The following is a 23622-nucleotide window of genomic DNA, read 5'->3' as shown; positions in this document are numbered from 1 at the left end:
GTTTAGAGGAAAAATAAATTAACCAAGGGAACAAACAACAATACCCGCTTTGGGTGTGATAAAGAAAAGTCCTCGAACCAGGTAACTTCACCCAGATTGTGTCTTTGTGTGTTTTTGTGTGTCTTTATTCTTCATACAAGAGCAGTAACTAGAATTACCTAGAATTGGTTGCTTCACAGGAGGAATTACTATTTAAATGAAGCAGACCTTCTATCAAGTGCAGATAAAAAACCAACCTTCCCTGAATCTTTTGAAAGGACTGGGTTTTGAATTTGGGTCAAGTGGAATGTTGTATATGGGTTGTAGGTGTGTACGAGAAAAAAGAATCTTGAAAATGCTAACATGTCAAAAGAGAACCCAGGATTCAAACTGAGAGCACCTTTTATAAATCCATTTCTGACTCTTACTAACTTCAAGCGTAAGACAACAGGTTGATATTTAACATACAAAATATTCCTAAATAAAGAAAATTTATGCAAGTGTATAAAATCACTATTAATTCAATATTAGACCCTTTTCTTTCTCATTAAAAAAAGCCTTACTATATATACAGCCATTAAAAATAATATGAAGTCATGACATACACTAATATCTACTGTACCTGCTACTTAAATATTACTAAGAATTTCTATTTAAAGAAGATCTCAGATGGATCCATTTTAGCCTTAGCCACAGGAACATGCTTAAAGAATGGAAATATCTTTTACGGTTGACAATTTACCTTTATGTTTTGTTTTCACTCTAGTGGACGTAACCAACTAGATGTTATCCACACCCCCCCATCGCCAAATTACCTGGAAGCAAGTTGCAACCCACTTAACCCTACTCCCCCTTAAAGATATACCACCTGACACTGCCAGCTCCCAAACTAATACCAACAAATAGCATTAACTTTAATAATAAAAATATCATCATTGGAATACAGACATAGTTACTAAAATTTAACAACTAAATAGAAATTTATGATTCTATGTGATGTTTTTCAACGACTTCCCACTCCCTCTTTTTTCTAGCAATTTTTTGTTCTTTGGCCGTCCACTGGCTAGCACCAAAATTTAGGCCTGGGAAATTAGAAAAGGTAAGACCCTAAAGAGTCAATATTTCAAATTTTATCAGTAACTTTGTCCAGAAGATTTGATTTTAAAAAATGTTGTTCACAGCATTGGCTAAAACCAAGTGTTGGGCAGGTGAGTAGTTCCTCTGTAGCCTATTACAATAGGTTTGGTTAAGGTAGGTTTAGTTTTTAACAAGTTTGCCTCTATCTGTGTCTCCAGGCCTATGACTGGAGCTTCAAACGTTTTCTGCACAAGGCCAAAGGGTAGTAAGTATTTTATGCTTTGTGGTAAAAAATGGTCTCCATCTCAACTACTTAAGTCAAGGCTGCAGTAGACAAAATACAAATGAATGGTGGTGGTGGTATTTACAAAACCAGGCCATGGACAAGATCTGGCTAGTTGGCCATAGTCCCCCAACCCCTCACATGCTCCTTTCCTGCTTTATTTTTCTTCATAGCACTTAACACCATCTGCCATACTGTGAATTTGTTTGTTTATTTTATGTCTCCTCTAATTAGGATATAAGCTACATGAGGGCAGGCACGTTGGCTCTTTTCTTTAGGCAGTATCTCCAGCACCTAGAACAAGTCCTTGTGCATAATAAGCACTCAATATATAATTGTTGAATGAATGAATGAGTGAAGATGAAGATGCAGCCATGCAGGAGATCAATGGCTGATAAGTCACTGTACATATGCACAAAGAGAACTAAAACATACAAGCCACTGCACATGTTGTGATGCCCCATCTCATTACACCAGGCAAATCTTTCCCAACACCACCATCTAAATTTCTTAATCACAAGAAATTTATCATGTAATTAGGATAACAGAAGGATTTCTTATGTTTCTACAACACTGTAATTTTTCAAAATGACCCTCAATATCTATTATTTCACTTCGTCTGGATAAAAGTCTTATAAGGAGTCAGAGAAAATTGTTAGTATCCACATTTACTAATTAAAAAGACAAGACAAAGAGGTTAAATAACTTTCCAAGGGTCAGAGAATTAGTGAGTCCTGCACAGAACCAAGCGATCACTTTGCCCTGATGCATTTTTCTCCTCTCATACATCTGAGTCTCAGTATTCCAGGTTTCATGCTTCACAGGAAAAGGGAATATATTCGGGGGCTGCTGGGGGCTTGGGGGTAGGGAATGAAAAGAACTTTGTCTCCCGAGATACTTCTGCAAAGTTGTGGGAGAGAGCAAGACGATTAAATTCACCCATCCCTGAAAATAATAATCCTCTGGGCTTTAGTAAGAGAATTATTGGGTGCTAAATGACAATTTGCTAGTAAGAATGAAGAATTAAGGTACTGTTTACTGGGAAGGCAGTAAAAACTTTTTAAAATAATCAAACTTTTAAACTTCTATGACCTCCATTTCTCCAGAGGCTCTCCCACTGGGTTTTGGTAGGAGTACTCACAGTCTCAAAGAGCTTCTGCATGTTCTTCCAGCTTCTTTCTCAATCAGGGGTTTGGGGAACCAGTGTCTGTTTTCTTAGTGGCAAAGAGGCAGGCAGAGAGATTTCTGAATTCCTATTCTGAGGTCAACCATATCCTAAGGGAGAAATGGAACAACGTTTTTTTTTTTTTTTTTCAGCATGACATTCTGATTTATGGCATTTGGTGTGTTACAGCTTTGTTTCTTTTGGAGATAGCATCAATGTAAATTTCATACAAACACTCCTTATATCTTTCCAACTAATAGCTGAAACATGTAGCTTCATAACACCTGAAATATAATTTACATATAAAAGCACTTTTCAACAGCTTCTGGTTTCCATCTTTGGGATCTTCCATTCATTACCTCTAACAACATAGTCAGAAAAATCTTTATAATCAGCAATCCACCAGTCAAAACCTTGCCACGGTACCCTAAAGACTAAGTTCTCAGTTCAAAGTGCCTCACTCAGCACACAGGAAAGAAGCTGGAGCTGCCCCTGAGCCCAGCAGGAACACGACAGGTGGCATGGTGTGGAAGTGGTGAGTAGAAGCACAATGCCACAAGTTTGTCATTCCAGAAGCACTAACCAACATTTTCAACCTTCTCTCTCATCACTCCCCTTCAGCTGAGCTTCCCTCCGGCTGCCAAACATATTCTGTGGTTTTGCTTCCCTTTTCTAAAAGGTTGCTCTTTCCCTAAAATGCAGCCCCTCTACATACATACAAACAAGTAACTCTGCATACAAACAAGTTACCTTCTATTATTAGAGTGTGATAGATACCACTATAGAAGAATGTACATGAAACAGTGGTGGCACCCCATGTCGGGTGGGGTTGGAATGGGAATCGAATAGACTTCACAGAGTGGTTGTCACTGAGCTGATTTTTTTTCAAAGATGACAGGAATGGTCCCCATAGATGGGGAGGAAAGGACAATGCAGACAGAGGAAGAAATTTAAGTACCCGAGGGCCCTACCGGAGTTCTACTTCTTCTTTAACTACCCCAGTCTCTCCTGCCTCAAACCTCAGGGCACAGTTTGGGCTTTAGCTATCCATTTAGCGCTTCTTGTTACTTCCTAATACTTAAATCTCCCTCTGTTAACTCCAAGGTGAGGCTAAGGATCTGAATTTCTTTGAATCCTTCAAAAGTGCGTTCCACATAGCGAAGGAAGGATTAAATACACTTGATGCATAAAACTAATGGTTAACTTTTTCTCTATATTCTTTTTTTTTTTTTTTTGCGGTCCGCGGGCCTCTCACTGTTGTGGCCTCTCCCGTTGCGGAGCACAGGCTCCAGATGCGCAGGCTCAGCGGCCACGGCTCACGGGCCCAGCCGCTCCGCGGCATGTGGGATCTTCCCGGACCGGGGCACAAACTCGCATCCCCTGCATCGGCAGGTGGACTCTCAACCACTGCGCCACCAGGGAAGCCCTCTATATTCTTTATATCCTTGCAGTTCTTTGAGTTTGTAGTTGTCCGTGATAATATCCAAACTCTCTAGCGTGACCTACAAAGTCCAGTCTGTCCTGGAACTACCTAGTCCTTCAGCCTCATTCTCCACCATCCTCAGTGCTGCTCCCTCCCCCATTCACATTATAGTCCCACAGATACACACACATTGCTTGGGTCACCACGGTGAACTACTTGACATTCCTCAAGTTTGTCTTCTTTTGCTTCACATATTTCTAAAATGTCACTTCTTCCCTCCGTCTGCATTGCCCTTTCCTCCCTAATCTGTGGGGATCATCCCTCTTTTCAACCTTGAAAACTCAGTTCAGTGACGACTGCTCTGTGAAGTCCCCTCCATCCCCGCCCCCAGCCTCGGCCCACATGGGGTGCCACAGGACCGCATACATTCTATAACGTATCTATCACATTCTAACCAGACAAGTTACTTGTTTGCATGTCTCTCTCTCCTACTAGACAATGAGATTCTTGATGCCCATGTCTTATTCATCATCGTTGGTCAGAAGTGTTTAATAAATGTATTAAACATGTACATACAATGTACAGAGAATTGTATGAAGCTCTGAAGGGAGTAAAAAAAAATTACAAATGCAGAAGCAAGTGCCCTCTCCCTTGGGGAATTTAAAAACTATTTAGGTGGGTTAGGCATGCATACGTTAAGAATACTTATAAACAACTTGTATATCAGTCAGGGTCCTATCTGGAGACAGACATCAGATCAGTACTTTGAATAGAAAAAATGTAATATAAGTAATTATTAATTCATAAAAGCAGGTTAACCACTAAAAGGACTAAAAGAGAACTCTAAGCAGTCCAGAATTCCCATGTGCAAAAAAGCAGCTACTACCTCCTGGCTGAGGGAAAGCGGATAATAAAGGGACCCAAAGCGGAGATTCAGATCTCTTCAAAGAGGGCGTGGTCTGAGAGTTCAACTAAAGCTACCACAGATGTGGTCCACAAGAGGTGCTCAGAAACAGCCCCTAGTTGATGAAAGTGTGTCCTGGGAATGCAGCTGGAACTTCCGGACTTCCACACTGAATAACAAATGGAGGACTGGAACCACGAGGGAAGTATCAGCCTGACACTGTCACCTTGCAGTATCCCTCTAGTGCCCTCTATTGGCAAAGCCTAGCATCGTGCCAGCGGCAAAGGAAAAATGTTTACAGGGTCCAGTTTATTTTCACCAAGCAGGGCAGCGAAGGGTGGATTTGAAGCTGAAAGGCAATAAACTGACCACTGAAACAAGCTTTAAAACAAAATTAAAGAAGGGAAATTTATAATATAGAATTAATATAACACAGAAGTGCTAAGGGCAGTTAATCCATCATATTTCGTTTCTAAAAGAAAACTGTACATGTCTTTTTTATTCTTTTTTTATAAACCAACAAAAATTTTAATATAGAACCTTGCAAAGGTAATACAGCTTGGGTTCAGTTGATTACAGGATTTTTAAATCCCAGGAGTTAAACACATTGCTTTTTCTTTTGTCTCTTTTAAGTTCTAATAAAAGGCAGGTTTATGTAACCTGACATGGAGAGTTTGGAGTGTTTGAAATATTATCAGAATCGTCCCAGACAACCTTAACTAGAACCCGCAACAGAAAATATTTTTCACACAACAGAGTAACTTCTTTCCTCTACTGCTCTTCAGAGTAGTAAGAGATGATATAGAAGGCTAAAAAACAACCATGGGAAATAGAAACACAGAAATCTGTTTAATTTTTGTAAGCTAAACAACAATAATTTCATATAATAGAATGAACGGACAAAATACATTTATGTCATAAGAAGAGAGCAATCAAACTTACCTATTAGACACTGGGTACAGGACAGAGACAGAGGACCAGAGAGTCACAACTTGAGCTCATTCCCCTGAAACCTGGGCAGCAACACCTGTGCCTGCCCGATATCTGTACTACTTTGCCTACATTGTTCCATTACCAACATGCATTCAGATATTGTGAATGCAGTTCTGCATAGAGAGTGTTTCACTTTTAGGATACATAATCTAGAATCACGAATGCCGTCATGAACATAGGCATTGCATTCTAGAGTTTGGAAGATGGGAAGAAAGCTGAGAAATCTGCTGAATGACAGATTGAAAAAGCTTTCTTAATGCAACTCATAGTGAGTACCAAAGTCTCTTAAACACATAAACGTAAAAATATTGTCAGATATTCGTTTCCAAGTGATACGGTAGTATTTGAGACCTGACAGGCTATGAGGCTCTGGACATCAGAGCACTGGCATTGTGGACCTCGACTTCTGGTTGTATTTTTCTGCACTGACTTTGGCAGCAAGGGACATAACTATCTGTGACGTGGCTTCGCCTGGTTAACTGGTCTCTTCAGTTTAAAATCAACACCACACATCCTTAGTGTGTTCTGTCTTCCTTATCTCCTCAACATCTGAAGATTTCGTTCTTTGATTTGCCTTAGATGACCTCCAGACACAGACCATTGGATTTTACTAAGAAATCGGGCGGAACCCACTGGAAATGCTTATTATTTTCTGGCAGAACGGCACCCATGATGCATTGCTTCCTCTCACCGAGCTTATTAATTACAGTACCTACGCCATAGGACTCATCTTGAAAGGACAGGTCACTGAAAGAAAGTTGTTCTTTCCCTTTGGGGAGCATCTGGGAGTAATATTCCCACATGTCAAATCTGTTAGCTCCTGTCTCAACCACACCGAGACACCTGGCCGCCAGATTCACACAGCAGCTTGCTGAATCCCATCAGTTCATCAAGAGCAGACAGGGTCTCTGGATTGGGGTGGCCCAAGAGTAGAATGCTTACCAGAGAAAATATCACATTCTATCCTTTCTCACTGAACAATGATTATCAGAGAAGGTTGAGCAGCCAATCCTTTGTATTTTTCTTAGTGTCTGGTAAACACTCATCTGATCCCAAACCAATTTGTTGAGCATCTACTGCAAAAGTGAACTCAGATCATATTTCTTAAGTACTCATCAGACATTCATGGGCACCCAGATATGTTTTTCTTCAGGTAAATATAGGCAACCTTAGTCATCCCTGAGCATTTTTGATAAGATTCATTACATGACTTAGGAAGGATTGTTTATATCCTTAGATAATGTGCTGGAGACTTTTCAAGGGAGGTTCAGGTACTTCAGCTGTTTCCCAAGAATGCATTGTGGTTTAAATTCAAACCAGACTGCACTCATCAACACATGTTTCTTTGATGAATTATTATTTATGTGAACTGACAAAGCAGTGTGATTTTTCCATCAGTCATCAAATCTGCCCTTTCACAGTTGGCAATAAATGTTTATTTTCTTCAGTAAGAATGATCTAAATATGCTTGCAACCTGCTGTTTGTTATGATGTTTTTATAACAATGGTAACTTCTTTAAAAAAGTCTGACTCAAACATTACACAGCTCTTCACTGGGTTCAAAACTAGGGAAGTCACATTTTTGCAATTTTACTCCTATGATACTCACCAAGTACCTAATGATGTTAGATTGCTTTATCTCAACAGCTACTCAAGGCTCAAACACACTAAAGGAAATGAAAGAAGATAAGAAAAGAGAATATCCTGGCCATTGATGGAAACAAGATGCAATAGATCAGCTCTCAATGAACATGACTGTACGTTAAACCTGTGGAATATCAGGCAGATGTCTACAAAGTCTCCTTAGAGGGGCAATAATGAAGAAAACGTTGATGAACACTGACATAAGCTTCTCTCAAATTATAAATACTACACCGGTTGCTATCACATCGTTTCACAATTAAAAACCCCTCAATGTTTCCCTATTACAGATAATTCCTTATTAAATTAAAGAACAAACTCATCGGTCTAACATCCAATGTTCCCTATGCTCTCGAAACAATCTACCTCTTTAGCTTTCTTTTTCAGTCCCATCTTATAACCCTCCTGTTTAAGAAAACTAACCTCATCATTTCTTTTTTTATTTTTTTTGGTACGCAGGCCTCTCACTGTTGTGGCCTCTCCCGTTGCGGAGCACAGGCTCCGGACACGCAGGCTCAGCGGCCATGGCTCACGCGCCCAGCCACTCCGCAGCATGTGGGATCTTCCCGGACCGGGGCACGAACCCGTGTCCCCTGCATCGGCAGGCGGACTCTCAACCACTGCGCCACCAGGGAAGCCCACCTCATCATTTCTTAATCACTCCCCAAATTTCCTCATTCCCTGTGCCTTTGTTTACACTGGTCCTTCCATCTGAGAACAAGCTCACTTTTTAACTCCCTCTTCCACTCCTCCTTCCTAATTTTATCTTTCAAGGCCTGGTTCAAATACCTCTTCTTCTTCAAGGTTCCCCATGCTCACAAGAGTAATCCAAGAGATCCTCCTCCTCTTCGAACATCTAACCGGTCAGTAGCGCTTACTTTCACTTTACCTGGAATTAAAGTTATTTAGGGCTCTCACATCTACCAGTTAAGTTGCTTGAGAAAAAGAACTGAGTTTCACAGAACTCAGCAACACCCTGAAGGTCTAACATAGTACTGTGAACATATTAAACATTCAATTTTATCAACTGAAAGAAAAACAAAATTATCCTTCAATGTTTTTTTTTTTAGAAGAAAATATCCTTTTTGTCACAGCCTGATCCCTGGGTCAATACAGGGGTTAGTCTGAGTCCTTAGTGAAGTGTTGCTTTCTCATAAGTGGTGACAACCACAGACTATCAGTTTGGGGAAACTCAACAGATCCCTCTTCAGGCACTGATTGCCTCAGAAAGATTCCTCTTACCTTTTTAATTAATATTAATTATTAGTTATGTTATTACGGGTATCTAAAGTAATATACAAGTGGCTCTGTCCTAAGGAGATAGGTACTTATACTTGTCCATACCCTCTTGGTTATCCAGGTGTTTTCGATTTTTTCCAGTCCAGAGTGGCTTGTGTTAAATCTGAAAAGACAGATGCCTTAGCAAATGCTAATAGACTCCTTAACGCATGGATGATGACAGTAGGGTAATGATTTCTTGAGTTCCTTTGATTAGTGATATTTTCCTGAATAGTTTCTGTTAAGGGGCTAGCATGCCAGGGAAGCTTTCTTGCAACAGATAAAGTAAACATCAAGCACATTCTGCATGCTGAATCAGTTGGGAGTAGTTGGTCAATTACACAGAAGAAAGAGATACTTCTTTCTGATGTTTAAAAAGTCTAAAGCTTAGTTAAGGGAAAAAAATATCACTTAAAAAATGTCTTGTCTTGAATATGAACTTACATCTATCTGATTTTAGAGATGGTCAACTTTGATATGAACTTACATCTATCTGATTTTAGAGATGGTCAACTTTGATCATGCTGTCCACACATAACCCTCTTCTACCAATGTCCTCAGCATTCTGTCACTCTTTTCCTCCAAAAGGCTTCCCTTGTTGGTCAAATGTAAAAGTATGTACTCTGTCAGTGGGGAAAGCACAAAGGACATGAATGGGCCCCAAATATTAGCCATAAAAAAGAATGAAATAATGCCATTTGCAGCAACAGGGATGGACCTAGGGATTATAATATGAAGTGAAGTATATTAGGTGAAGTCAGACAGAGAAAGACAAATATCATATGATGTCATTATATGTGGTATCTAAAAAAAAAAATGATACAAATGAACTTATTTTAAAAACAGAAATAGACTCAAAGACATAGAAAACAAACTTATGTTTACCAAAGGGGATTGGATAGGGGGAGGGAGGAGAGATAAATTAGGAGTTTGGGATTAATATATACACACTACTATACACAATATAGGTAAACAACAAGGACCTACTATATAGCATAGGGAATTATATATCTTATAATAACCTATAAGAGAAAAGAATCTGAAAAAGAATATATGTATATATAGATATGAATAACTGAATCATTTTGCTGTACACTTGAAATTAACATGTTATAAACAAACTTTAATTAAAAAAAAAGAATAGGACATCAAGATGAGACCTTCCGCTATCATGGTTTAATTGGATCCATTCCTTTTTCATGTAGCTGATCATACCAATATTTATTTTCAAAGTTCTTTTCATCCCTGATGTAATTTTTCCAGTTATAATTTATTTATAGCATTCACAAAACTATTTCTAAAATTACACTATATTGAAATATATAATTAACGACACAAACTTATTCACTCACTACACCCATTGTGCATTTCTGTGTCTTGATTACAGTCTTCTAGGAAAAAAAAAAGAAAAACTTTGTGGAGGGTGATATATGAAATCCCCCCTCCCCCCATAAACTGCCTTTGCTCTTCACTGCTGGAATAGGATTCCCTTCCCGGTTTCCTGTGGTAGGGGAAAAAATGAGATAAAATGCATGGTGGTGTTTCTGTTAACTGTATTAGCTCATCAGCCCCATTGCTGTTTCACAGATTCATACTTGGAAAAGGATGTGATGAATTATCTACTCCTAATGCCTTCAAGAATCTCCTAGAAACAGTCAGAAACTTGAGACTGAGGAAGATGAAAGCAGCAAGAAGAACTTGACATTTATATGAAAGCCATCTTCTTTCATGTCCAATTAGCAACAAAACAGGGGGTACAAGATTTCTATCCCTGTAGACACACATAGTTACTCTTTATTTGCTTACTTTGTGCAAAACATAGCACATGGTATGCCTCTGTGCTTAACATTTTCAGCCTCTCATTATCTAGAATTGAAACAAGAATGTAAAAAGTTCAGAGGATTAGTTCCCTCCCAGCTCTCGCCAATGATACTTGATTACCTGGAGCAATTGCAAAAAATCTGAACAGATCTTACTATAAAATCTACTTCTATTATATACCTACTCATACATACATATATTATATATACCCTCTATGTATTTATAGATAGTTGCATATGATTTATGCCTAAATTAAAGATAACTCTCAGGTAAACAAAATAGTTACCAGATTACTCCATTTACTGACTATTCTAAAGAGCAGAATTTGACTTCTAATAATTTTCTTTATATTTAAATTATATTTTACTATAAAGTTTATGGTATTCTTCATTTCAACAATGGAAAATCTGTATAAGTGAGGATTTCTGGTTTTATCCAACAGAACATAGAAAACTGCCACATATTAAACAGAGGGGCTGGGAAAACAACTGGTTTGTTCATTTGTTTGTCTGTTCTTTGCCTCACCTCTGTCCACAGACAATTTGAATAGAATTACAAAAATAAAAACAATAAAAAAGATGAAAGGAAATATAACTAAGAATAGATATTTAGGGCCAAACTTGGATAAATATCACAAATATGGGAGCTCTAAGGGCTTATATATTTCCATGATCTAACCTTAATTCCTTGTAGGTTTTTGTTTTTGTTTTTGCAGTGGAAGCAACGAGAAATAAAATGAGTTACATAATCTTTTTGGTAGTAATGAAGAAAATACTGATGTACACTTCTCAACACCCCAATTTTGAAAGAAGTTTGCCCTCTGAGAGTTAGTAAAATTCGCAACAATCAGTGAGATCTGCCAGCTATGGGAGATACAGTTATACAAATTTTACATATACATAGATATAAATACATACACACAAGACTTGGAAATATCCAAACTAAGGTTAAACAGAAATTTAACATCATGAGGCAAACCATGATGTTATTGGGTATATTAAGAGCAATATATATATATTCCTAACGATGTATGTTTTGTTCATCTGGGAAAACCACTATATGACTAGGAAGGGGATGTTCCTCCCATACCAACTTAAAAAAAAGCTAAAGCCACAGAAGCTGGCACAGTTTTATCAAGCACCACCCTGGAAAGAGAAAAATTTGGCCTTGAACTACAAAGAAATGAATGTTTTTTTGACCAGGATAATGCACCAGGCCCTAAGCCCTGAAAGAAATTTCTCTTGAAATTGTCCATCTCTCTTGGTTCTGCTTCTTATGTTTCTTCAGCAAACTTAAAGATGGTAGGAAAAGCAGACCTCGCATGGAAGACAATGGCATTCCACATTAGGAATCTGACTCTTAGAAGTTTGACCAGAGTGAATTGACCTCACTGGGTCCGATCAAATCTCGAACACCGACAACTCAGTGAGAATTTCAGTAGAAAGCCATCTTGGCTTCTCCCAGACACACTCAACCTCATCCTTCCCCTCCACAAATATTCTTACCATTAGAGAGAAAGAAAGAAATCACTTCCTCCAAGGAAAAAAACTTCCTAGTGCTAATTCTGAACAATTTTTCAGGTAAGATTTTGCATGTGTATTCTGGCCGAAGCAGTAGATGACACCCAGAAACACAGTCAGATGGCAAGTAGTTTCACTGTACCCTTTGATAAAAACTTGAAAGCCTGGGGAATAATGATTCTTAATGGGGTCAAGATAATGTGGTCTGAGTGGTACAGACTGAAAATGAAAATGAAATGAAAACAGCTTTTCAGTGATCCGGGCTGATGCATGCATGGAACTTTGAGGACCCTGGGAATCACCTTCCAACAACCCTCCAAAGGGTCACTTCCTCAGCAGGGCTTTGGAGAAAGGGGCTGGAGGCAACCCGATTTCATGCTCTGTGGAGAGCGCAGAGTCTGGAGGGAGAATGTCGAGTCTAGAGGGAGGGTCTGAGGCTCACGTCCTGAGTGGATTGGCTGAAAGAGCATCCTACTCTTTAGAATTTGGAGAAGGGGCAATTATTTAGTTTCAGATCCTTGTGTGGAAATAAAGAAGCCTAACCAGGACCCCTGCCTCAAAGGAGAACTGTTCAACTGCCTCTACTAAAAAGATAACTGATAGGAAAGTGAGGATTTTCTTTCCTCAACCAACTGTCTTTAGTCTTTAGTCTGTTCTAGCAAATAAGCAATGGATGACTCAGCTCCTGAAGATCTCTACCAAAATGGGTTTTACCTGGAAATTTTTCAAAGCAGAAATTACCACATAAGTAGCCCAGGCCCCCATTTCTTTGTGCCTATGGAGACACAACCAGGACACGTGGTCATGGGGCATCTGTGTATATGTTAGAAGAATAAAAGGTATTTATTTAGTTGAATATTGTAAATCTATATTAAAATGACTCTTTGTTAGGACTGTGTTTTATTCACTGATTTCATCAAGCATCTCAGTAGTTACTATGAGCAAGTCACATTTCACTAAAATGACAGTGGTCATTATAAATTAATACCAAACTCTTCCAAGTTTGTTGCTCACACTCTTTACTTGATGCCCTTTGTTCAGCAGATATGTGGTTGCTCATGAGGAATTTAACAATCTGAACTCGGGCTTCCCTGGTGGCGCAGTGGTTGAGAGTCCGCCTGCCGATGCAGGGGACACGGGTTCATGCCCCGGTCCGGGAAGATCCCACATGCCGCGGAGAGGCTGGGCCCGTGAGCCATGGCTGCTGAGCCTGTGCATCCGGAGCCTGTGCTCCGCAACGGGAGAGGCCACAACAGTGAGAGGCCTGCGTACCGCAAAAAAACAAAACAAAACAAAACAAAAACAATTTGAACTTTATTAAAAATAAGAAATAATTTTAAATTATTATTTTTATGATATCATTAAGACATACTTATTATAAATACATATAAAATGCAGGTAAGAATAAAATTTTAAATCACCCATAATTGCAACAGCCAGAAAAACAATTTGGTGTGTAACTTTATTCTCCAGATTACATTAAAAAAAAATTCATAATACATATCAAGAAAGAAAAGAGAAAGCCTATTGGTTTAAACTAGTGTTTAAGAGCAACCCTCAAAGCTGATTGTTGATATTTACTAGCAAAGTGACTGACCTTGCATATGCGTCGTTTACCTCTCTGTGCCTTCATTTTCTCATCTCTAAAACAGATGTGTGTTAGCTATATAAATGGCACCCTCACATGCCATCTCACAGGGCCAAGTCTTAAGTAACTGAAAAGAAGAGTAAAGGGCTATTCTCTCTATTGTCCATATTTTCTCCTTATGTATCTTACTTTTATTATTTCTTACTGCCCTTCAGTCTTCCTTCCCTCTTGATTTGCAAAATTTAATGTTACCTAAACTTACTTTCTTGACAATAATCCCTCTTAAAATTTTTTGTTGCCCAAACCCTTTGAACATATAATGTAAGTTTTAGACTCTTTTCAGGAAAAAAAAAAAAAATGTACATGGGATCATTTGGCAGATATTTACATGACACTTCAGGCCCTTCAAAGCCCTTAACCAGTTCCCTGAAGAAGCAAGAACCCCTGTCTTAGCTGTCCTTTCTTCCTCTGCTCTCTGCAGTTTGATTTTCTAGCTGACATCACTCCCAAGGACACTTTGGAATCTTTCCTCCAGCCACTGGCAGGACAGACTTGCCATCCGCTCCTGCAGCTCCCAGCAGCTGTGGGGCTAGTCGTCATGGATAGAGGAGGGGGTGTGAGTGTGTCGGGAAAATGAGTAGGCTATACATCAGCAGCGGCTTCCTATGACCTGCTGGACCCACGAAGGACTGGTTTAGTCACCTACGTACAGTCAGTTTTAAACGTGACACAAAGAGTTGTGAATTCCAGACACGTGGGAAGAGAAACAGAAAGAATAGTATAAAACAATGAGAGAACAGCCTCAAAACGAGCAGACAGTTCTGAAAAATACGGGAAAGTCTTTGTGGGATTCTGGCTACCAGATGCTCACTGTTCAAAGATCTAGTTACTGTGCAATTCGCAGAAGACTGAAATATCAGGAAATATACTAATAGCATTTGCAGTCCATCACAAACCAGGAAGCTTGCAAGAGAGCTCCTGGCCAAGCATGTGAACTCAGCCTTTTGCTTTATTCCTGCAGCAACCTGATCACTTGCCTAATGGGGGAAATCGACTGTTTTTCAACCTCGCCTTGAAATTGTGAAATGCCTGTCATAAAAATAAGAAATCGTATATGAAGCTTCAGGGTGAGATCACCCACTGGTTTCAGGCATTCTCAATAGAGTTATTACGCTTTGGAGCAACAAGGTGAGGGGAGTTTATGGCTTCATACCAGTATTTGAATTTCCTGATATTTGTTTCCTTGAGAAGGACCCTTATCATCATTGAAATGTTTAAAGAATTGAGAGAGCTGAGGGGTTTTTTTTCCCCCACAAATCCAGATTTTGAAATAGGAAACTCCAGGCTGGAATGGATAGCCACAGAATTTAAAAGTGAGTTTTATATGTTATTTTTTATCTGATAAAAAACACCAATCCAAGGGTTCATTTTGTATCATTCTTCTTTTCATACTCCAGTAACACACTGAAATCCTGGAAAATACTCACTTTGGCAGAGGTGAAAAAAAAAAAAGATAAAAGATCCAATAGCACGTGACATCCCACGATACTTTCCTCAGTTGTTAGTCACATTGTATTTTTGGCTGTGCCCCAGAAACCACAACCCTCAGTTACAGTTGCTTTCAGACATGTGGAAGAAACACATGCTAAAACAATTAACAAAATTATGACATTTACATTTTTCCCTAGACTGTCAGTCCCTGAGATTCTGTAGCATGTGATTCTATATGAATCAAAACAAGGATCATAAATCAAGCTGACCACATTTATCCTTACCTAGTGCTTTGAAAATGTTAAAAAGTAAAATAGGAGAAAACAGTTTTTCCATAGACTAAGCACACTCCCATCCCTGTTGGAAACCAGAACCACATGTGACAACGGCAGGAAGGCAGGGCATCCAATCCTCTCATCCCAAGGCCATCAATAGATAAACAGCCAACTGCAATTTGATTACAAGTAGCTCTGAGCTGTCTCATTTACCCTACATTTGCTCGTCCTTCTGTGCTGACAGATTTTAATGCTCATTGAATGGAGTATGTAGGATAACCGGAAATTGATGACCTTTAAATAGAAAATGGAAGTGGAACATCAACTTGTCATAGGGCAAGACTTGTCGCAGCAATGGTAAGTGGATCTTCCTACTCTCTCAGCTCACATGGAATAGAACATCTTAGAGAGCAATTAGAACAGTGTACATTTGTTTAGGCCCCTAATACCAAACTGATTTACAGGACTTCAACAACAGTTTACCATGGGCTTCATATATTTATAACTCCACAAACGTTTGTTAATCACCTGCTATGGGCCAAGCACATAGGTACTATAGGTATAAAGATGTATAAGGCATGGCCTTTGCACTCCATAAGTTCCAAATAGCAGAAAAAAGAGCCATACATATTAATGATTGAGCTTAATGGGATGCAAGTTATAATCAAGCTCGTCAAAACATTCTATGAAGCACAGATGAAGAAGAAACACTTCATCTGCAAGTCAAAACAGAGCCTATGACCCTGACCACAGCCAGGAAATATGTCTTTGGTAACTGGGCTGCATATCTCTTGTTTGTCCCTCTAGGTCTGCTCCTTTCTCCACCCTGTTCTTGCCCCAGGAGGCTGACCTCTAAGGACTGGACCAACAAGCTCTTTTGTCCTCTTGGCTAGAAATAAGAGGATGGGAGGAGAATGAGGTCAAGTTATTTATTCCCTGCTCAGTTTCCATGGTTGCATCTTCCTACCAAAGGCCACAGTTTCGGTCAGGTGTTCCTCTCCACCCACCTCCCCACTCCAGATTCCTGGCCTCACCCCTCCGCCTTCTCCCTTCTGGACTGGGAGAGGTACTTCACTATCCCTTGTTGGATTCCTAACCTCTGCCTACAACTTGGAAGGGAGAGAGAGAGGAAGGGAGAGAGGAAAGCCTCTTTATTAAACTCTACCCAATTACCCAGTTTGAGAGCAGTCTGTTTCGTGCCAGACTGACTACTTCAGTAACTCTCTTAGCAGTTAAGGGATCACATTCAGTGCAACTCTTAGAGAAACCACCTCAGAAGTATAGAACCAGGGTTTTACTTGTCACTGAATGCCCTCAATTAGATACCAATCTATAATAAATTTAAATCCAGTTCTTACTCAGGAGAACCATAGGACACTAGAACAGGCATCATCTCTTCAGTCCTGCCATACACAAGTCATACTAACCCCCGCTTCTCTGCAGTGGGACCAGGTATTAGGCTGAATTCTGAGAGACCCCCTAGGGGCCTGGATTCTGGTGTTCACATAGCTTATCCCAATAATTCAATCAAATGCTCATCTAGTGAAGGGTTAATCCCTTGAAGGGCTTCTACAGATGTAGTTACATCCCAAATCAGCTCTACTTAAAATAGAGAGATTATCGGTGTGGGCCTGACCGAGTCACACAAGCACTTTAAAAGCAGAGCCTTTTCTACAGCTGGTGGAACCAGAGGAAGTCAGAGATACACACTTCAGCTGGCCTGGCAGAAAGTAAATATGTGTGAATGGCCTGTGGAGGACATGGGTCAGGGAGCTGAGGGTGTCCCCTAGGACTGAGAGGGGCTCCTGGCCAACGACCAGCAGAAAAACAAGGATCTCAGCTCTACAACCACAGGAAATGGCTTCTGCCAACAACCAGCGAGGACCCCAAGCGCCAGATGAGAACCTCAGCTGACACCTTGTTTCAGCCTGATGAGACTCTTGAGTGGAGAAACCAGTCACACCATGTGAAGACACTACACAGAAACTGTGACATAATCAACTTGAGTTTTTATAAGCCACTAAGTTTACAGTAATCTGCAATGCATCAACACAGAATTAAACAGGCTGTATTATACCTTTGCTTTGTCTTGGGGAAATGAGCTAACTCACACAAACATTTTTCTCAGATAGATAAACCATATTCCTTTAAGTGCAAACGCTTGATGAATATATATTATCATCTATCTGCTTTATAAAACAGTACTCAGTACACTGCCTGATATTTAAAGAATCTAATAAATATTTGTTGAATTAAGTATATGGGGACTTGCTTAACTTTTTCTTCATTACTCAGATTACTTTATAAGCATCAATTATTTACTGGACTCTGTGATAGACTGTATCACGGGTTACCAAGACCTTCTTTCCCTCCCTGGGAAAGGGTTATGCTTCCCTGCTCCGTTGAAAAGAGGCTTGACGTGTGATTTACAAGAGTCAACAGCAAGCAATGTGGTCACTTCCACGCAAAAGCTTTGAGAGTGATTTTGTGCTTGACCACCCCTTTTTTTTCCCCCTCTGCTGTGGTCACTAGTATGTTTACAGTTAGAGGCTGAACTATGATGCTGCAGAGCAAAGCCCAGCCAATCATAACTGGCAATATAACCAATCAGTAAAGCTTTCCTGTCAAGGCATTGAGATTCTTGGGTATTTGGGCACTGTGGCATAAGCTAGCCCATGTTGACTGATCCAGACTCAACAATACTGATGCCCTCAAGGGTTAAGAAGTGAATATCCATTTTCCCTTAGTACTAACTACTTCTCAGACTGGTACATTTTCTTAATTCCTTCTGGTTCTGTCATCTCTAAATGTGTCCTTTTAAAGCACAGGCTTCTGTTAATTGCTGCCTAATTTCATACAAAGCACAGGCTTAGGATCCCGAAAAGGGCTCAGGCCAAAACAAAACATACATACATTTTGTTGAGAATTATTTTCCACTAGCAGATTATTTTCACTTGCTTTCAGAACTACAGTTATATTTCATGGTTTAAATAAAAGGGTGCCTTCTGTATGGGTGAAACAATTGCAACAACACACGAACTGGTATTAAAAAAAAAATCCATGTGCAAAATGTTCAACAGAGCTTTGGTTCTAAAATGGTTTAATTCCAGGAAGTCATAACAAAGTAGCTGTTTCTTCTCCTTGGAGATCTGAAGGCCTGTGAGTTCCACAGTCAGACTGATTTCAGAGGCTTAAACCCTTAACTTCACACCATGCCTTAATTGCCGCTAACTGCTAATGTTGGCTAGTTATTGGGTATCCACAATGTTTTCCCTGCACTGTGGATGGGGAGATCATCATATACTTGGTTAACCATTTTTATGCTAGATGCTGTAGGGATTCAAAATGTATATAGCCTTTGCCCTTCATAAACTTGCAAAGGTTTGCAAGCCGAATTTTTTCAGCTTGAATTTTAAAAAATTCTCTTCTAAAATAAACAAAACATTTTAGAGCATGAGGAAAGGCAGAAGAAACATTGCTTAATGAGGTAAACAGCCACTGAAAGTTCATTTTCCATCACAGCTCTCTGCTCCAGTGACTACTGTCCAAACTAGTCCACAGTGTTGAGGGAGATGGAAGTGATCATAGCTCTGCACGAACGTGTGGAACACTCTCTTCCTTGTACTCAACTACATATTTCCCTATAAATTCCACTTTCCCATTCCTCCTCCTAGATGATGAGGCTTTTCTTTTTATGAGAAAATATTTCCTACATCACCTGTTCTGGTTTGGATAATAAATGACCGGCCCACCCTAGCTTTAGAGCCTGCTTTTCAGTTTCCCCTCAAATAGTAAAGAGAGAAAGCATGGGTTGGGTTTAAATCCGGCTTTGCAGCTCTTTAGCCACGTGTCCTTGGGCAGTAAGCAAACTCGGCTGATGGGTAAGCTCTGCTCATGGTAAAGTGGGAATAAGGATACCCACCTACCTCTCGGGACTTCTATATAATCTGGCACACGGAAGCTGTCCAAAGAGGTAAATTCGCTTTCCCTTCTTTTCCACCCCACGTGTGTGAACAGAAAACAAGCCCAGCAGTGCCTTTTGTGAGGTTAGACTGCGTCTGCAGGGCACGGGGCCCCTGCCTTGTGTAGGTTAGTGGGGAGGAGAAAGGCCCTTCTGGGCAACTCCCAGAGCTCCCAGGAGAAGGAGAGAGACCCTAGGCTCCTGGTTACAATCCTTAGCTGTAATCATTCAATTACACCCTTTTATGTTCTATTTTACTGCACCTGAAAGGGGCAGGGATATCTGGATATCTAATAGCTGCCTTTACTAGGAGGTGAGCTACTAAAAATAGTCGCACAACCTGTGGGCGGGTTTCCAGGAAATGCTTGACTTGTTAGAGCGCACCTGGAGAGAGAGTGTGTTAATCAAACCCTACATCTGAACGCTTGCCCGGGCAGCTTTCAGAAAGTTGAGGGCTTAAGTCTTATTACCAAGTGAGGTAGAATCTTAAAGACATATAAGCAATTACAAAGAGAGCTGAAAATTAATACTGAAACGTTTGTGGGCTTCTATGGCAGTTTGAGGCAGTTATAAATACCACCACCACCAAACAATTTATATTGTATTTCCCTCTGAACGAGATTGTCTCTAGAATTCCAAGCCCTTAGTGATGATACGTGTTTTTGTCTGTTGATCCCCTCACACCTCAAGGTGGAGAGGCAGAGGACCCATACCTATTTTTCAAAAATACAAAGTAAATATGATGAAAAGACTTGTAACTTCACAAGTGGGTGCTACTCTCTACTCGCTATATTTCAGATTATTTAACATAGGTGTCCCAGTTTCTTGCAGTTCTTACAAAGGGCAGAGACAAAGCCTGATTAGGATGAATTTTCATTGTCAGAATTTTAGAGTCTCGCATTTTCCTTGAGTTTAATTACTATATTAATAAATGTTGAATGGAGTTTAACGCCATTACTTCCTATTTGAATTGAAGTCAGTTATTAAAAATTCAAACATAACATGATTCTTAAGGAAGAATACTACGCAAATGCAATGCAATGCACACATATGTAAGCAGTTTTTTAAAAATGTTACTACCTATCTTTAGTAAGCATTGAAGGATAAATGATAAAAATCCAAAGTTGAATTACCAATTTCCCTTGAACTTCTATATAATAAATGAAAATACAACACTGCCTGATGTTGAGTATAATTATGCATCTGCTAGAAACACAAAATTAAGGTTTTTTAAAATTTTTTAAACTAATTTAACTACTGTTTTAGGATGCCCTAAAGATATTTTGTAAAGAATTTTTTGTACTGCACTTTTGACAAAACAAATGGTATATTTAATTAAGGGGATACTTGCGGAAGAGCTAACAAATGTTTCATCATAAGGAAGTAAACACCTTTACATGTAGTAGACAGCACTATTTTGAAGTGGGAATTGATACCATCTTATACTGCAGTTATGTTTCAAATTGTTTATTTCTGTAAAAGGGGGGCAAGGGGTGTTCCTGACAAAAAAAATCTTTCAATAGCCTATTAATGAATCACTTGTGGTTAGGTTCACAGACAAAAGCCTTTTTATGGACTAAGTTGGGTCAGGTTTCCAGACTTTTTATACCCTTTCTCATCTCATGAAGGCACAACAAGCCAGGGTAGGAGTGTTCGGGAGACATACATCATTGCAAGTTTGTGAAAGTGGGGCAGCAATCAAGAAATTTGCTTCAAAGATGAGATGTAGGGCTTCCCTGGTGGCGCAGTGGTTGAGAGTCTGCCTGCCGATGCAGGGGACACAGGTTCGTGCCCCGGTCCAGGAAGACCCCACATGCCGCGTAGCGGCTGGGCCCGTGAGCCATGGCCGCTGGGCCTGCGTGTCCGGAGCCTGTGCTCTGCAACGGGAGAGGCCACAACAGTGAGAGGCCCACGTACCGCAAAAAAAAAAAAAGAAAGATGAGATGCAGTTCCCGGTTTACTGTGAAGGGTGTGACACTCCTGTTCAACCTTTGTATACATAAGGCACAGCATTCTCTTATCTGACAGAGAGGTCATGTCTGAGGGCACAGTTGTAAGGAAGCAGTGCTGGGCCCAGGATTGTTCTGGTCCCAGTTCAACCCTCAGTAGCCATGTGACATTAGTCACATCCTCCAAAATTCTTAACCTTCATCCCTGTCAAATGATGCATGGACAGGCCTCTTCTGAGGTCCCTTCCTACGAATTCCATCTCTAGTTCTTTAATTTTCTGCCATATACATATTTTTTTTAAAAATTCACATCAGACAATTATTTATATATTAGTAAAAATTAAGAACTATATTATTGGTGATAATAAAGTTTCAAAATTCAAAGCAAACTCCTTAGTTCCTTCTTGGTCTTGTGACAGTTAATATGTCACTTTTAACACCTTTGCTTGAGGCTTCAAATCTTAATCTTAACCATAGAGGAAGTGGCAATTTTCAGGGCCAAACATCAGAAAATAATATAAATGATAAAAACCAAAAAAGAGGGGGGGTGGTGAAGGCAACCAGGGTCAAGAAAGTCAGTGATTTCTTTATTTAAGCAATACCATCATGTTTAGTAAGTTAAGAAGGGGTTGATACACCCACTGTAGAAGAGGAGGTGGTATGTCACTAAGGACGAGCCTAAGAGATGATTAAAGGTCAGATGTCAACCATTTGGCTGCGGGTTTTATGTGCTTGTTACATTCATTGCTCTCCCATAAAACTAAAATGTGATGAGTTAAATAAGTATTGCTAACACAGGATATTGAGGTTGTAATAATATGACAGCATTGTAAAGAACCCTTGGAGAAATTCAGAACTTTTCATACATTCTTTTCTTAAATAAGATTGAGCTGTTTTACACTTTTAAGAAAGAATTCACTTAGAAAGGATTAGGACATTTTTAGGGAGATAAATAGATAGATAGACAGACAGACAGAGAGATAGATACCACTAAGCTAAGTTTTCATGAAATGGCTAAAAAATATTTGTTTGAAACAGAAAACTCCTCAAATCCTTTGGGTACGCAAAAGTATTGCTTTGGAAATGAAATATGTAGCTGAGCCTTCTGTGATTTTAATTTTATGTTTTAAGTTATTGTAATATAATGCCAGATACTGATATTCACACATTTAAAATATCAGCCTACGACCTTTGCTCCCATCTGTAATAAATCCTCTGCTGGGGCAAGGCTATGCGGCAGGGCCCAGGGCCTTGCTTTCAGAGCCCAGACAACTAGCTTCTCTTATGTTGCTGCAGACCTCAGTCTCCAGGACTTTGAATTACCATGTCTATAAAATAGGAGTAAACAAACATCACTAAAAACAGAAGACTTGACAAAAGTTACTTGATCTTACTTCTAGCTCTGAGAGCCAGTGAATGTGTCAATTCATGGCTAAAATGCATTGAAACTTTCATTTCTAAGGTACTTAAAAAAAAGAGCCAGTTCACGTCACCCTCAGAAAGAGTTGTCACTGATTCCTCTCTGTCCCAGTTCCAACCACAATCATCGGGGTCTCTGCTTCTCTCCCATTCTTCCACGACCACTACCTAACTCAGTGGCCCAGAGGCTGGTGGGCTAACATCAGCAGACAAATGACTATATCCCTTGCCTCCAGGCTTCCCTCCCCCTCTGAGCACTCACTCTTCCTAAAATCAACTGAGGTCATTATATTCCCGTGCTCTCAAATTATGTTTTAAAGTTTAAATTTGGTCTGGCACTCAAGACTCTCCAATAATCCAGCCTCATTTTTCCTTTTCAGAAATATGGCTCTTTATCCCTTGACCTATAAAAATTCTTGGCTCCAAACAAACTATATTATTCACTCGCCCCTGAATTAGAACCATAGTGTCCTGCTGCTATAATCTTTTCCATAATATTCTCACTCTCCCTCACATGCAAAGAGTTGGAGTGATCCTCTCCAACTAACACAATCTTCCCCATCCTTTAATGTCATGTTCAAATCCTACCACTGCTTTGAAGTCCTCTTTCTCTCTCCTCTGAACTCCATTAATAAATCGTGTCTTTATTATTCATCTTCCCTTTTACTTTTAGTCTTCTTGATCATAGTTTAGCTTTCACGGACCTATGTTTCTTCTTCCAACTGGGCCATAAGATCCTTGAAAAATACTCTAAATCTTGCCTTGCTTTGTCTATTGACACTTACCAAAGCCTCATTCAGGACTTCCTGAGTGATATAAAAACATTTACAAAATGTGTCCATTCTCCTTGATGTT

At 39.7% G+C, this 23622-nt stretch overlaps 1 long non-coding RNA gene across 1 annotated transcript in view; it reads right to left on the bottom strand.

Annotated features, from left to right (window-relative positions):
* Positions 1–2489: 2489 nt before the first annotated feature.
* The window catches only part of LOC112407391 (uncharacterized), a 442104-nt gene continuing 420971 nt past the window's right edge, over positions 2490–23622 (bottom strand). Inside the window, exon 8 of the long non-coding RNA XR_003004736.1 lies at positions 2490–2614. This is a non-coding gene — a long non-coding RNA (uncharacterized LOC112407391). The remainder of the gene's footprint in view (positions 2615–23622) is intronic.

The sequence above is a fragment of the Neophocaena asiaeorientalis genome, unplaced genomic scaffold, assembly GCF_003031525.2.
Source record: "Neophocaena asiaeorientalis asiaeorientalis breed wild unplaced genomic scaffold, Neophocaena_asiaeorientalis_V1.1 scaffold125, whole genome shotgun sequence".
NCBI lineage: Eukaryota > Metazoa > Chordata > Mammalia > Artiodactyla > Phocoenidae > Neophocaena > Neophocaena asiaeorientalis.
This window is presented reverse-complemented; position numbering and strand designations above follow the sequence as displayed.